The 13,335-nt window shown below is 31.8% G+C and overlaps 1 long non-coding RNA gene across 3 annotated transcripts in view; it reads right to left on the reverse strand.

Moving 5' to 3' along the window:
- LOC143244281 (uncharacterized) overlaps nt 1-13,335 on the reverse strand; it is a 122,169-nt gene that overhangs the window by 40,549 nt on the left and 68,285 nt on the right. For all 3 annotated transcript variants that reach the window (XR_013025008.1, XR_013025010.1, XR_013025009.1), the window contains exon 2: nt 2,183-2,386. This is a non-coding gene — a long non-coding RNA (uncharacterized LOC143244281). The remainder of the gene's footprint in view (nt 1-2,182; nt 2,387-13,335) is intronic.

Consider the following 13,335-nt stretch of genomic DNA (forward strand, 5'->3'; position numbering starts at 1 on the left):
GAACATACACTCTATTCCAGACAATAACGTACAACACAGCCAGTTTAACAATAACACAATTCCTTTTATTCAATACCATCATCAAAACAAACAGATACAGATTAACAACCTCTCCCACTGGGATACTTTACCAGATGGCCAGATTAGCATTAACACAACTCCATTTAGTCATTAACATCAAGTTACAGACAAACTTCCACTGTGTTACTACACAGTAAACATTTACAACAAAATCATATTAAAATTAACACAACTACAATAACACATTCAAAAATCAGACATACTCCCTCTCCTTTCTTTCACAACACAGCTAGAATAGCATTAACACTATTCTCTTTATTCAATATTACTATCAAGAAACAAAGACGCAGACTTACTCCCTCTACGTTATTCCATAGCACTAATTTATAAAAGAGCCAGATAAACATTAGCACAAGTCACTTTATTCAGTATCACCGTCAAGTCATACATGCTAACTTCTTCTCTGTTATTCCATAACACAGTTTAATATCGACTCTTCTCCAATTATTAATAAACTCATTTCGAGCACAAAGGTAGTTTTATTATTTCCACCTTACTTCGCCTAGGGTCCACATAAGAAACAATAGTAGTTTATCATCATCTCAACATACATTACTCAACAACACATATCAAGAATATAAGTCCTTTATCATTAACTCAACCTAAACTACTAAACAACACATATCAATAACATCTCTAGTTTATCATTAACTCAACCTTAACTACTCAATAACACATATCAATAACATCTGTAGTTTATCTAAACTACTAAACAACACATATCAATAACATCTGTAGTTTATCATTAACTCAACCTTAACTACTAAACAACACATATCAATAACATCTGTAGTTTATCATTAACTCAACCTTAACTACTCAATAACACATATCAATAACATCTGTAGTTTATCTAAACTACTAAACAACACATATCAAAACATCTGTAGTTTATCATTAACTCAACCTTAACTACTCAATAACACATATCAATAACGTCTGTAGTATATCATTAATTCAACCTAAACCACTCAATAACACATATCAATAACGTCTGTAGTTTATCATTAGTTCAACCTTACCACTCAATAACACATATCAATAACGTCTGTAGTATATCATTAATTCAACCTAAATTCCTACTTAGTTAACATAAATAAAAAATATGGGTACTTTATCATAAACTGACCTAAATTGCTTAAAATCACATATCAAAAAATGAATAGTATCATAAAATAAGAATTAAGTGAAAAGAGGCAAAACGGGAAAAGTTAAACAAAGTGAAAAAATCAAATAAGAAAGAAATTGTGGCATTCTAAAATGAACTACATGGAGAGAAACTTCCATAACGATGAAAACAACAGTAAAGTAACAGCGAAAACTAGTCGTACTTACACAAACTTATAATACATTTGTTGGGTTACATGGTCAACCATGATACTTTAGTGCCAGTGTGCATTCTACCTGGAATAGGTCGAATAAATAATACAGTGTTTAAGAATGCAATAAGCCTAATACCATATTTCATGACAAACGTAAATGATTAAATTCACGCTTCGCCAGCTTAATGAAAAAGAAAGAAAAAAAAAGGCGTTCACACTATAACAATTATTGTTCTAATTTATAACTTATATAAATAGCGTTTAGCCAAATATCATGTTTAATGTATCCTAATCGAACTGATAAACTCTATCATTCAGTGACAGACATCATCGTCAATAATTTTCTCAAAAAACCCCTAAGACTGTTTTTTGTAGTTGAGCACAAAAACTACACGATGGGCTCTATGTAGTCTTCCTACCACAGGTATGGAAATCCGGTTTTTAGCATTGTAAATCCGCAGACATGCCACTGTTCTAGTGGAGGACCCCCCCCCCTAAGAAACCGAATAACAATTGTAGTGCTTAAAATACAATGAACCTAATGCCATATATTGTCTTACGACAATATAATATACTTTACTGAATAACACAACAAAGAAAAGGAACTGGACCAGGGAGCTAGGTGAATTCCCCCTGTACCCTCTTCAGAATTTTTTTTTATATGTTTTAGTAAAAGGGAATAAAAGTCCATCAATAACTTGGATAATCGTTATTTTTAATTTTGATTATATAATGCCGGTATCATTAAACTAAAAATGTTATAAACTATAAACTCTTACCTTTGGCTTACTTTACTTTCTCTGTAGTGTATGTCAAATTGTGAATATTAACTGTTGACAGTGTGTGGTTTAGTTTTGTCGGTCTCTTCTGTCACTGATTGTGGTTCCTTTTATGGGACAGCAGTAAGTTTTCGGATTTACAACGCTGAAATCAGGGGCTTGATTCCTCTAGGTGGAGAGAGCAGATAGCCCGCTGTGTCTTTGCTGTAAGAAAACCCACAAACATACACTAACTGTTATATTAAGAAAATTTAGCCTTATTCAAATATTTTTAGAGTTATTTGGCATTTGGCTGTGCGAAAATGCAACATAGGAACAGTAAATGCGCAACGTTATTTTGTTTACGACTTTATGTGACAATGTCTACAGTATTCCCGAGTCCCGCAAGTCAACGGACGGTTAACAAATGCCAGAACGTCTGTTACAATCAAACCGATAAGTTCACTGCAAATTGATCTTCAATCGTGGTCTTCTGTTAACACATCTACCTATTATTATGGTGACTGGTAAGTAAATCAAAATATTTAAAGAGAATATATACTGGTAAGTAAATCAAAATATTTAAAGAGAATATATACTGGTAAGTAAATCAAAATATTTAAAGAGAATATATACTGGTAAGTAAATCAAAATATTTAAAGAGAATATATACTGGTAAGTAAATCAAAATATTTAAAGAGAATATATACTGGTAAGTAAATCAAAATATTTAAAGAGAATATATACTGGTAAGTTTATTATTTTGCATTATGGCATCATTATGCCCCTAAAATGCTCCGTCTCAAGTGTTATGTTTCCGTTAATTTAAACTTATTTTTCATATTACATAAGGCCCCGCAAACAAGCCTGGTGTGTACAGATAAAAAGTATTTCTCACTGTATATAGCCTAGGCTCATTAGTTGTATGTAGATGCAGGTTTGGCAAGTAGGCCTAGATCAGGCCTATACAAGCGGTATGATAATAGAATGGGCACTAAGAACTAAACCTATCTGCAGTATATGATAAAAACAGATCATAGTCCTGAACAAAACTTTCTCTGATATATTGTTCATTTAATAAATAATGAAATTCAACATGCTCAAAAGAAGACAGTGGTCAGATAATATTGTACATTATTATACATAATAATTATTATACTTAATAAAAGGTTGAAAGAAGTGACATTACAAATTATATACTAGTGTTTTTTGTTGTTTTTTTGCAAAATAGTATTAGACTTTAATGCATGAATTTAAGACTAGATAAGGCTATATTCAAGGGAATGAATTAGATCCATGTAATCTGAGTACAGGGCCAATATATTTATATATAGCATATAGTAAGAACTACCATAGATAGGCCTAAACATGTGAAGATAAACACTGAAAAGTAAAAGGTTTATATTATGTATAAAGTTTTAAATGCCAAAATAAAATTAAAAAGTCTAGTTAAAAATGTTATTTTCGTGACCTATATATATGAAATAAGTTAATAATATAACTATATATTAAGGTCTACTAGTTTATAGCCCTAAAAGATCATTGGTTAAAATCCCATATCGCAAGACTTTATAATCTTTGAAGTAAAAATGTTGAACTGCTGATGAATATCAGCAATCATTTACTTTAGGCCTAAATATTTATTAATACTATAGATTATTTTTAATTATTGTGCTTGCTACATGATCTATCATTGGGATAAGCAGAAACCTGGGGCAGAAAAAAAAACAGAGATAAAGGGAAACAAAAGCTAGAGTTGGCTGAAAGGGATGCAAAGAAGATGAAGTTAGCACTCAAACCTTCTTCAAGTACATCTGAATGAACATTTGATCTTGCTATTGTTACTTCAAGAGAAAGAAGTACAACAAGAAAAAGAAGTGTTACAAGGGAAAGAGGCTTCCAAAGAGAAAAAGAAATCACCAGTAAAAAAAGTGTCACAAGAGAAAGAGGCATCACAAGAAAAAAAAAGACAGACAAGGATCAAGAATCAGATGATGAATCACTAGCAAAATTCATTTCTCAACACCAAACAGAATCATTATCTGGAGATTAAAGTTCATAAACGAACATCTTATTCAACCTACTGGTGTTAAGAAATGTGATGAACATCGAGTTTATAGCAGGAAGTTGCCAGATGGAAATCTGCTCACACATTAGTGGCTGTCTTATTCTTCTTAGTTGAAAACTTATTTTGTAATGTATGTATGGTATTTTTAACATATAGATACTGTTAGTTTATCTATGGTTCAGGTGTGATAGATCTACATAATTGTCTTGAAAGGCATGAAGGTAGTAGAGCTCATGGGATTACTAATAATATAGTTTTTATTACTGTACATTAAAAGTGTAGAGTAGAAGATTTGGTCCATAAGGAAAGGGAATCTGAAAAGCAAAGAATATAAAGACTAATAAATATATATTTTTCATTTCTCATCCAGGAATAGTATAACAAGGAAAAGTAGAATCTGCTTGAGTTTGATATCAGATTATTTGGACTCAGAAAACAGTAATTACAGAAAATTTTGCCAGTTGTTATATTTATCAGTACTTAAATGTAACTTCTAAGATTCAATACAGCAAAGTAAAATAATGAAGGAAAGATAAAACTGAAACTCTAAGGATAGAGGATCTCTCCTTATCTTACCGTCTAAAGCAACTGTCAACAAGTTAATCACGACGATTGGAGAAGTTTTTAAAGGAAACTATAGTGAAATATGTGGTTGCATGCGTTAGAAAACATGGAATGGAAAAAAATTCAACCCAAGATGTCGGTGTTGTTGATCAGTTGGCTGAGTTTGTGACAAGTGAAATCTGGAGTAATTACTAAAAGATTAATTGATATATATGAGGCTTCGTCATTCACAGGTAAAGATTTATACGAGACAATCACATAACTGTTTTCTCTTGATTTGGACTCAAAGGATATTTTAGGACAGCCTTGCGATGGAGCAGCTAACGTGTCTGGAAAATATTCTGGCTTGCAATTTCAAATCAAGAATGGTGTTCCAGATTCTCTGTTTACATCCTGTTATTAACATCGTTTTAATCTACTAATGACAGACCCAACAACGTGTTTTCCAGGATAAAAACAACTTATACAGACTTGTAGAAGTAGCATCAGTATTCTGGAGAGATTTCTATAAACGGTCGAATTTGTGAAAAGCTGTTCCAGAGGATTATGGCCAGGATGTTGCTAGTAAGTTAAAAACAATTGGAGAGATATAGTAGATGAATAACGATCAGGCACTAGAAGTTATAATTGGATCCTTTGAAGAGTTACATCCTGAAAGACTGGTATTGTTGATCCATGTGCCTGATTACATTGCACTTCAGATAGTTCGACTCCAACAAAGTATATAAAACCAGTACTTAACGAGACAAATGTATGAGGTTTAATAATCTTCAAAGCGTGCGCAATAGTGTCAAAGTTTCTACAAACAGAAGGTTTTATCATGCTAGTAGTTCTAAAATAATACATAAAACAACGACTATTTTAGGTTTCATTCAGAATGAATATGAAAAAATTATTGAAAAAGCAAATACCTTTGCCAGATCCATTGATTGATTATTGGATGATGTAGACATTGAGAACAACTGAATCACCCGTAACCAATGTGAGAAGAAAGAAAAAGTCGACATCAGAACAAGCAGTAGATAAAACACGACAATTTTTACAATGTTCATCGAGCAATTCCAGGTGACTGATTGATTGATTGTTTGTTTGGAATTATGCTACACAATGGATTCTTTATGCTCTGCCCACCACGGGTATCGAAACTCGGTTTCTAGCGGTTGGAGTCCGCAGACATACTGCTGTGCCACTGGTAGGCTCCAAGTGACTCTATAATGTCATTATGGACACATCAATCTTGACAGTTAGGCAGTGATTTGAGGGAAACTAAAATCTGCTCAGAGACATTGCATATCTTGATTTACAAAGTTTTTGCCATGAATCTCCAGAAAAGAGAATGCATTTATTAACAAATTTGGCAGACATGAACAGAACTCAACTTTCTGAAGAACTTTGCGCATTTTCTCAGTACTTCAATGGCATTTTTCTGCGAGAAAATCCTAGAAAGGTTGAGATGTCAAATACGTATGTTAATCTCAAAAAGATGAAAGAAATGACATGTACTAATGACTTGTACAACAAGTGACTTCGGGCTGTTTTTCGGCTCCTGAATAGATACAATCTGCAAAGTAGCTCTTTTTGTAACATGTACTTAATATACAAAGTAATTCTTTGCTTACCTTGCATGCAATTGAAATATGAGTTATTCATAGTTGAAAATCCGTGATAAATAGAATGAGGATTATGTTTGAACAAGACAGCTTAGATTTGTTAATGTTGGTTAATACTGAGTAACATGTGCATGTGCCACATGGTGTTATGATACAGAAATTTGCTAATTATTTCTTACATTTAGCAAATTACTGCCTGTAACTGGACTGGGAGCACAGTAATATAGTAATGTTTAGTAGATATTTCAGTATACAATACAGACTCTGGAAGCTAGAGCACACGGTACTTTAGTTTTAGGTAGCCTAAATGTATATTTTTAATAATTATAAAGTTCATTTACAGTGTATACTGTATATTTAAACCAATTATGTATCTGCAATTGTAATCTTAGACTAGTACTAATGTTAAATGCCATATGGTATAAGATATATTTTATGATCATTTGAGCTTAATGTTTTCTTATTAACTTGGATATAATATATTACGTTTCGTTTTGTTTCATGGTAAATTCGTAGTTTTACAAACTTCTTTCTGCTCAAATAAAGATTCTTTATATTTAGCGAATGTAATTTAATTTTCAGCAACACGTTTATTTACAACTTTAGATTTCTTATAAATGTTATCATCTGGTAATTTTAAAGCATACATTTTTAGATTTGGATCTAAGCCCTACAAATTCAGTCGTTATTTTTCATTATTTTCATATTCTATTTTATTTTTTATCGTTATAACGGTCTCCTATTTTTAGTTCCTAAATATGAGAATCATTATCTTGGTATAACAGTTATAAGTCATCACTATACTTTGGTTTCATAAATCCGTAATGGCAATCGTTCATTTTTTTTAAAAAGATCTAGAATGCTCTTAACCAACATAAATTGGTTTATTGAATTTTATTATTATTTTAATCCCGTGAATAGCAGATAATATTTCTTTAAATACTGTTCTTCCTTTGAAGTTTGAATTAGCTATTATTTTTTCTGTATACGAAATTACAGATATAATAAGCCAGCCTCTACATGTTTATATTAAATCATCATGATCGTGAACTTTCTTTTTAACACCTATTGCTTTTTCACAGGTATGACAGCTATCATTATTTCTAAATCATCCATTTTTTATTACTATCATATGACGTATATATTTCCTCAAATTCTCGTCGAAGCATTTTCATGAATTTTCTTCGTGCGTTTGGTTCTCTACTTAATGTCTATGAATATCTTAATAGTTCACGTTTTTGATAAGCATTTGTATAAATATTAGAGGTATCTGGATCAAAGGAATCAATCTTTCTATTTATACATAAAAAATAAGTATACATAACAAAAAGAACTGGCTGCGAAATATTTATATTTTTAATTTTATAGCTAGTGTCTTGAAATACATTTCAGTTTTAACAGCTTCATTTGTTTACAATCTTCTTCGTCTTTAGTTATTATGTCTTCTGAATCAAAATATTGCAGACATCACACAGATATATTTCTTTTACACATGCATTGTTATTTGAATTTTAATTAATCGTCCTGGATTAATTTTTCTATCTACTTGATACAAACACATTGATATATAATACACAAAACAATATTGATATTAACTTTTAATATTTAACACACCTTTCTTACCTTGTAATTTTGTAGGTGTAATTCGATATATGATGAACCACCTAACGGTTTATATCCATTGGTTCGAAATTCTAAGCTATCTACACTTCCTAAGGTTCATCGAGACTTTTCACTTCAAACTCAGTCATTTATTTTAAAAATCTGCTGACATTTTATTTTTAGTTTTCAGCTAAAATTATTCTATTTCTTCTTGCCTCCGATAAACACAAACAATTTAACGTTATTTTTTTAATCTATTTCGTGTATTAAATAATTAATTTTAGGAAAACCATTATTTTTATATTAAGCATAAATTCTTAGAAATCAATATAATTATTAACATTGTTTATTAAATATATTTTCAATCGTCTTTCATAAGGAGTTTCTGATTCTTGAACACCTTCATATTTAACCAATTCCTCCCCATGACTTTCGATATATTACTTGTAAGATGGTTTGTAATAATTTTCCATATTAATCACATTTTATTTTTCTACATAGGTTTATTACATTTAGTAATTAAATATTTATGAAACTTATCTTATATTTTGCTTTCATTCTTATTGATAAGAAAATTTATTAAACCATATTTTGCATGTTTTAAGTAACGACCATATCTATTTTCTTTAGCAAAGTCTTTCAACCATTTTACAGTTTAAGATAGATATTCTATTTCTTGAGTAAATTCGCTTTCATATAATGGTTTTTAGTGTCGATATGAGACTTGTTACAAAACACACGCTGCTAGAAACGGGGTTTCAATACCCGAAGTGGGCAGTGCACAAATAGACTGTTGTACAGTTTTGTCTTTAATTCCAAATACTCAATCAATGTTACAAGATGGTTTATAATACTGATTGCACGCAGCATATTTCATTTCCTTCTGCCTAGGTTTAGCAGTTAAATCTTCCTTAAACTTATACTATCTCGGAAGCAATTTGGTTGATGCAAATGGGTTGCCGAACCCATTACGGTTAGCGAACCGATTAGTGATTCATCCAAGAATGATGTTGTTGTTGAGAAGAATTCAAACGTGTTTTCGTTGTGTTCTGTGCTCAGGCTGAGAAGTTAAGCCAAAAAGAGATTATAGACGCATGCTCAGAGGACTAAATTATAGACTTGTCTCGGACATTTTTGGAATCTGACATAGATTTTGTGAATAATTGTCCTACTGACAATTCCTTGGTGAGTGACAATGATGGATATGAGGTATCTATTTCACCTGGTGAAGTTCTGTTTACTAGAAGTAAACTGATCACCAAGCAAATAAAAAAGATTCCACAGATCTCTTCACTATTTAGATATGCACTACAAAAAGATGAACTGGAGAGAGTTCAAAATAGTTAATGTTTTCAGAAATGGTGTGCTCGTGAGAAAATAGAAACAAACAAATGTGCAAATTTCAGAATAATGTGTTGTAGTTTATCAAATTGTTGTTCCAAAAGTATATCGTTCTGAAATATTGAAAGATGCCTATGAACTTCCCATGGGAGGTTATGTAGGCGTTAACAAGACATGCGACAAAATTAAGAGACATTTCGTTTGGTCAAACATTAGGCAAGATGTTCCTTAGTTTTGTAAAACTTATCATACATGTCAGTTGGTTGGAAAACCTAGTTGTAAAATTGTTGTTGCACCTTTGAAACCTATCTCAGCTTTCGAAAAACACCTAAATAAGATGATTATTGATGATGTTGACCCAAAAATATAACATTGTTTTTTAACCACTTTCACATTCTACGTAATGTTATGACCATAAGGTTATTTTTACTGATTGTATTATATATTGTCATAATTAGTGAAGTTGTACAATTATATAACAATGTATTATTACTTAATGCAGTTAAAAATTGTTTAACTCCAATTCTTAATTCTCTAAGGAGGAAGGTTTTACGGATTTACTATTATGTATTTACTTGGATATTGATCTTTGTTTTAGTTAAATATGCATTTAGAAATGCACGTAACTTATAATGCTAGATATGTGTTATGTAATTCCTACCTATTCTCTAAATTTGTAGAAGATTCTAGAATGCTAAAATCAACTATGTACGATGTGTGTATGTGAATACAAGTGGTTGCCATTATTATTTCCAGGTGAGCTTTTGGAAATCTCGTCTAATGAGTATAAAAAGTAGCCATCAGGGAGACAGTTTTAATATTGTTGGTTTGCTATAGCCAATATATTATAAATCTCGGAAGCTATAACTGTGATAAACGCTTATTAATCGGAACACTACAGATATTTGACCAGGAACGTTTATAGAGTTCGAACAGAACAAGCCGTTTAACTTTAGTGCATTAACTTCGTACGTTAGCATTTCTACGAGGGCGTTAGATATCTACGTCTGGGAAAAGTCAGCTTGTTGGCAACGTGAGACTAGCCATTAATCGAAGTGTAACAATATCAACATAAAATTCCATTATCGTGAACACTCCCTAAAATAATCACAGATCAGACAGAAGACACAGTATTGTTTATAAATTTGTAAAACTTTCGTATTAAGCTATAATCTGTAATAACCGTTATTATAAATTGTATTGTTGTTTGCATATTGTTTGCTTTTGAATTTCGCGCAAAACTATACCAGGGCTATCTGCACTAGCCATCATTATCGGGTCATCCTATAAGTAATGTCCGAAAATTTAATACAGAAAGTACATCATCATTTCTGTCTTTGTAGAAGGCTTTAACTACTAAAATATGTAGTAGGACGTGTATAAAAATGTTCAGACAAATAAAAGAAACTAGCCCAACTCCACTTTTCTCAGATCATTAATCAAATAAACCCTTATGAAGATGGAGGTGTTTGAGGAGCACATTAGGCATATAATGCTTTATGAGTTTTAAAAAGGCAATAGTGCAGCAGAAACTACATAAAACATTCACGGAGTCTCTCAATGAAAGAAAATGTCGAAGGTAGTTTTAGAAGTTCAGATAATGTGACTACAACTTAAGTGATGCTCCACATTCAGGTCATCCTGTTGAGTTTAATGATAACTTGCTGCTGCTACACTTCATGAAGATTGTGCTGTAATAGTTGAAGAACTAGCACAGAAGTTTAATTCAATCCATTCAACGGTTCACCGTCATCTGGAAAGGTGTCAAAACTTGGAAAATTGGTCCTCCTAATTTGACAGTAACAAACCTGAGAGCAAAATAGGATATTTGCACTTCTCTGTACTCTCGTGAACGTAACTCCCCTTTTGTGGACAGATTAGTGACTGGAGATTAAAAATGAATATATTATAAAAATGTTAAGTGCCGCAGACAATGGCTTAGTGCAGATAAATTAGCTAAAGCACAGCTCAAAATGGACTCCACCCTATGAAAGTCTTGCTAAGCGTTTGGTGGGATATTGTTGGTGTGCTCCACTTTGAATTGGTGCCACTCATTGTAACGATCATATCAGACTTCTATTGTCAACAGTTAGAGCACTTGAATATCGCACTGAAAGAAAAGAGGCCTGCTTTGATTAATTGTAAAGGTGTTGTGTTACACCAGGATAATGTATGGCCCCATACAGCAAGGATCACATCTGCAAAGACTGAAGAACTAAACTGGGTAAAACTTCCACATCCTCCTTATTCTCCAGACCTTGCCACACCTGATTATCATATATTCTGAAATTTGCAGAACTATCTTGATGGAAAACTAGCTTGGAACACATGAAGAAGTCAAAACTACCTTCTCTACATTCCTTTCCTTCAATCCCCAATAAATTTATAGAAGTGGAATTCAGAAGCTTGTATAATTAATAATAATGGTTTGTTTTTGTTTGTTTTTTTGGAATTTCGCACAAAGCTACTCGAGGGCTATCTGTGCTAGCCGTCCCTAATTTAGCAGTGTAAGACTAGAGGGAAGGCAGCTAGTCATCACCACCCACCGCCAACTCTTGGGCTACTCTTTTACCAACGAATAGTGGGATTGACTGTCACATTATACGCCCCCACGGCTGGGAGGGCGAGCATGTTTAGCGCGACTCGGGCGCGAACCCGCGACCCTCGGATTACGAGTCGCACGCCTTACGCGCTTGGCCATGCCAGGCCAATAATAATGGAACACACAGTATTGATTAAATAAATTAAAAGCGTTTGAAGTCCCTTCTCTTTTTTCTGAACCTAACATCGGATATTATGTAAGGGATGACCTGAGAGTATACCAGTTATAGCAAACCAACAATATAAATCATCTCTCGGTGCGTCGGTTAATAAACATTAAGATAAGGTTCTAAAATTTTCAGTTGGCCCAAAAACACGTTAGTGTTTTCGTAAAACATATGTTGTTAAATCTTATATTCGAGAATTTTCTACAAATTTGTTAGAGTCAATATCTACTCTAGAGATAATTTAAAGGGAGTGATAGAAATATTGATGTAATGGAAGTAAGCGATAATATTTTAGAAGTGAATATAGAGTATCCGAGAAACCTATATGGCTATCATTCAAACATATTTCTAGCACCAAAAAGCAAAAGAACGATTATAGAAATAAAATTAATGACGGCTCTATATAATAAGAATAATTATGTACTTCACTACGAAATATCTTGAACAATATTTATCATAAGAAATGAAACTAAACAAAATTTATAGAGTATTAGAGTTCAATAAATCCGATTGATATACGAAGTACATTGATCTGAATACACAGACGAGAACTAAAGCTATTAATATTTTTGAAAAAGTGTTATTAAATAATACAATGCTTAAAAAAGTGTGGAAAATATTAGAACAAGTGTTGATGTAAAATTGTGTAGTAATCTAAACAAAGTTGAAAAATGAATAGCTACACCAAACTTCAAGAGAAGAACTATATACAGAAACATTATCTGCTATTGATGTGATTAAAAATAATAATATTCAATAAACCAATTTATATTGGTTAAGAGCATTCTAGATCTTATGAAAAAAAAATGAATGATTTCTGTTTTGGATTTATGAAACCAAAGTATAGTGATGACTTATAATTATTATACCAAGGTACTGATTCTTATATTTAGAAGCTAAATATGGGAGACCGATATAACAATATAAGAAAAAACACTGATTTATTTGATGTTTCAGATTATCAGAACGATAATTTTTATATTGTTCCGTTACTAAGTAAAATGTTTAGGCAAAATAAAAGATGAAAATGATGAAAAACTAATGAACAAATATTTAGGGCTTAAATCTATGTCTGAAATGTAGGCGTTAAAATTACCAGATGATAAAATTTGTTGTAAAACTAAAGGTGTTAATAAATATGTTGCTAAAAATTGAATTGCATTCGCCGAATAAAATGAAGTATATAAACGAATCTACTAAGAATCAAAAAGCATGAAATAT

Source organism: Tachypleus tridentatus, chromosome 2, assembly GCF_004210375.1.
Source record: "Tachypleus tridentatus isolate NWPU-2018 chromosome 2, ASM421037v1, whole genome shotgun sequence".
Classification (NCBI taxonomy): Eukaryota; Metazoa; Arthropoda; class Merostomata; order Xiphosura; family Limulidae; genus Tachypleus; species Tachypleus tridentatus.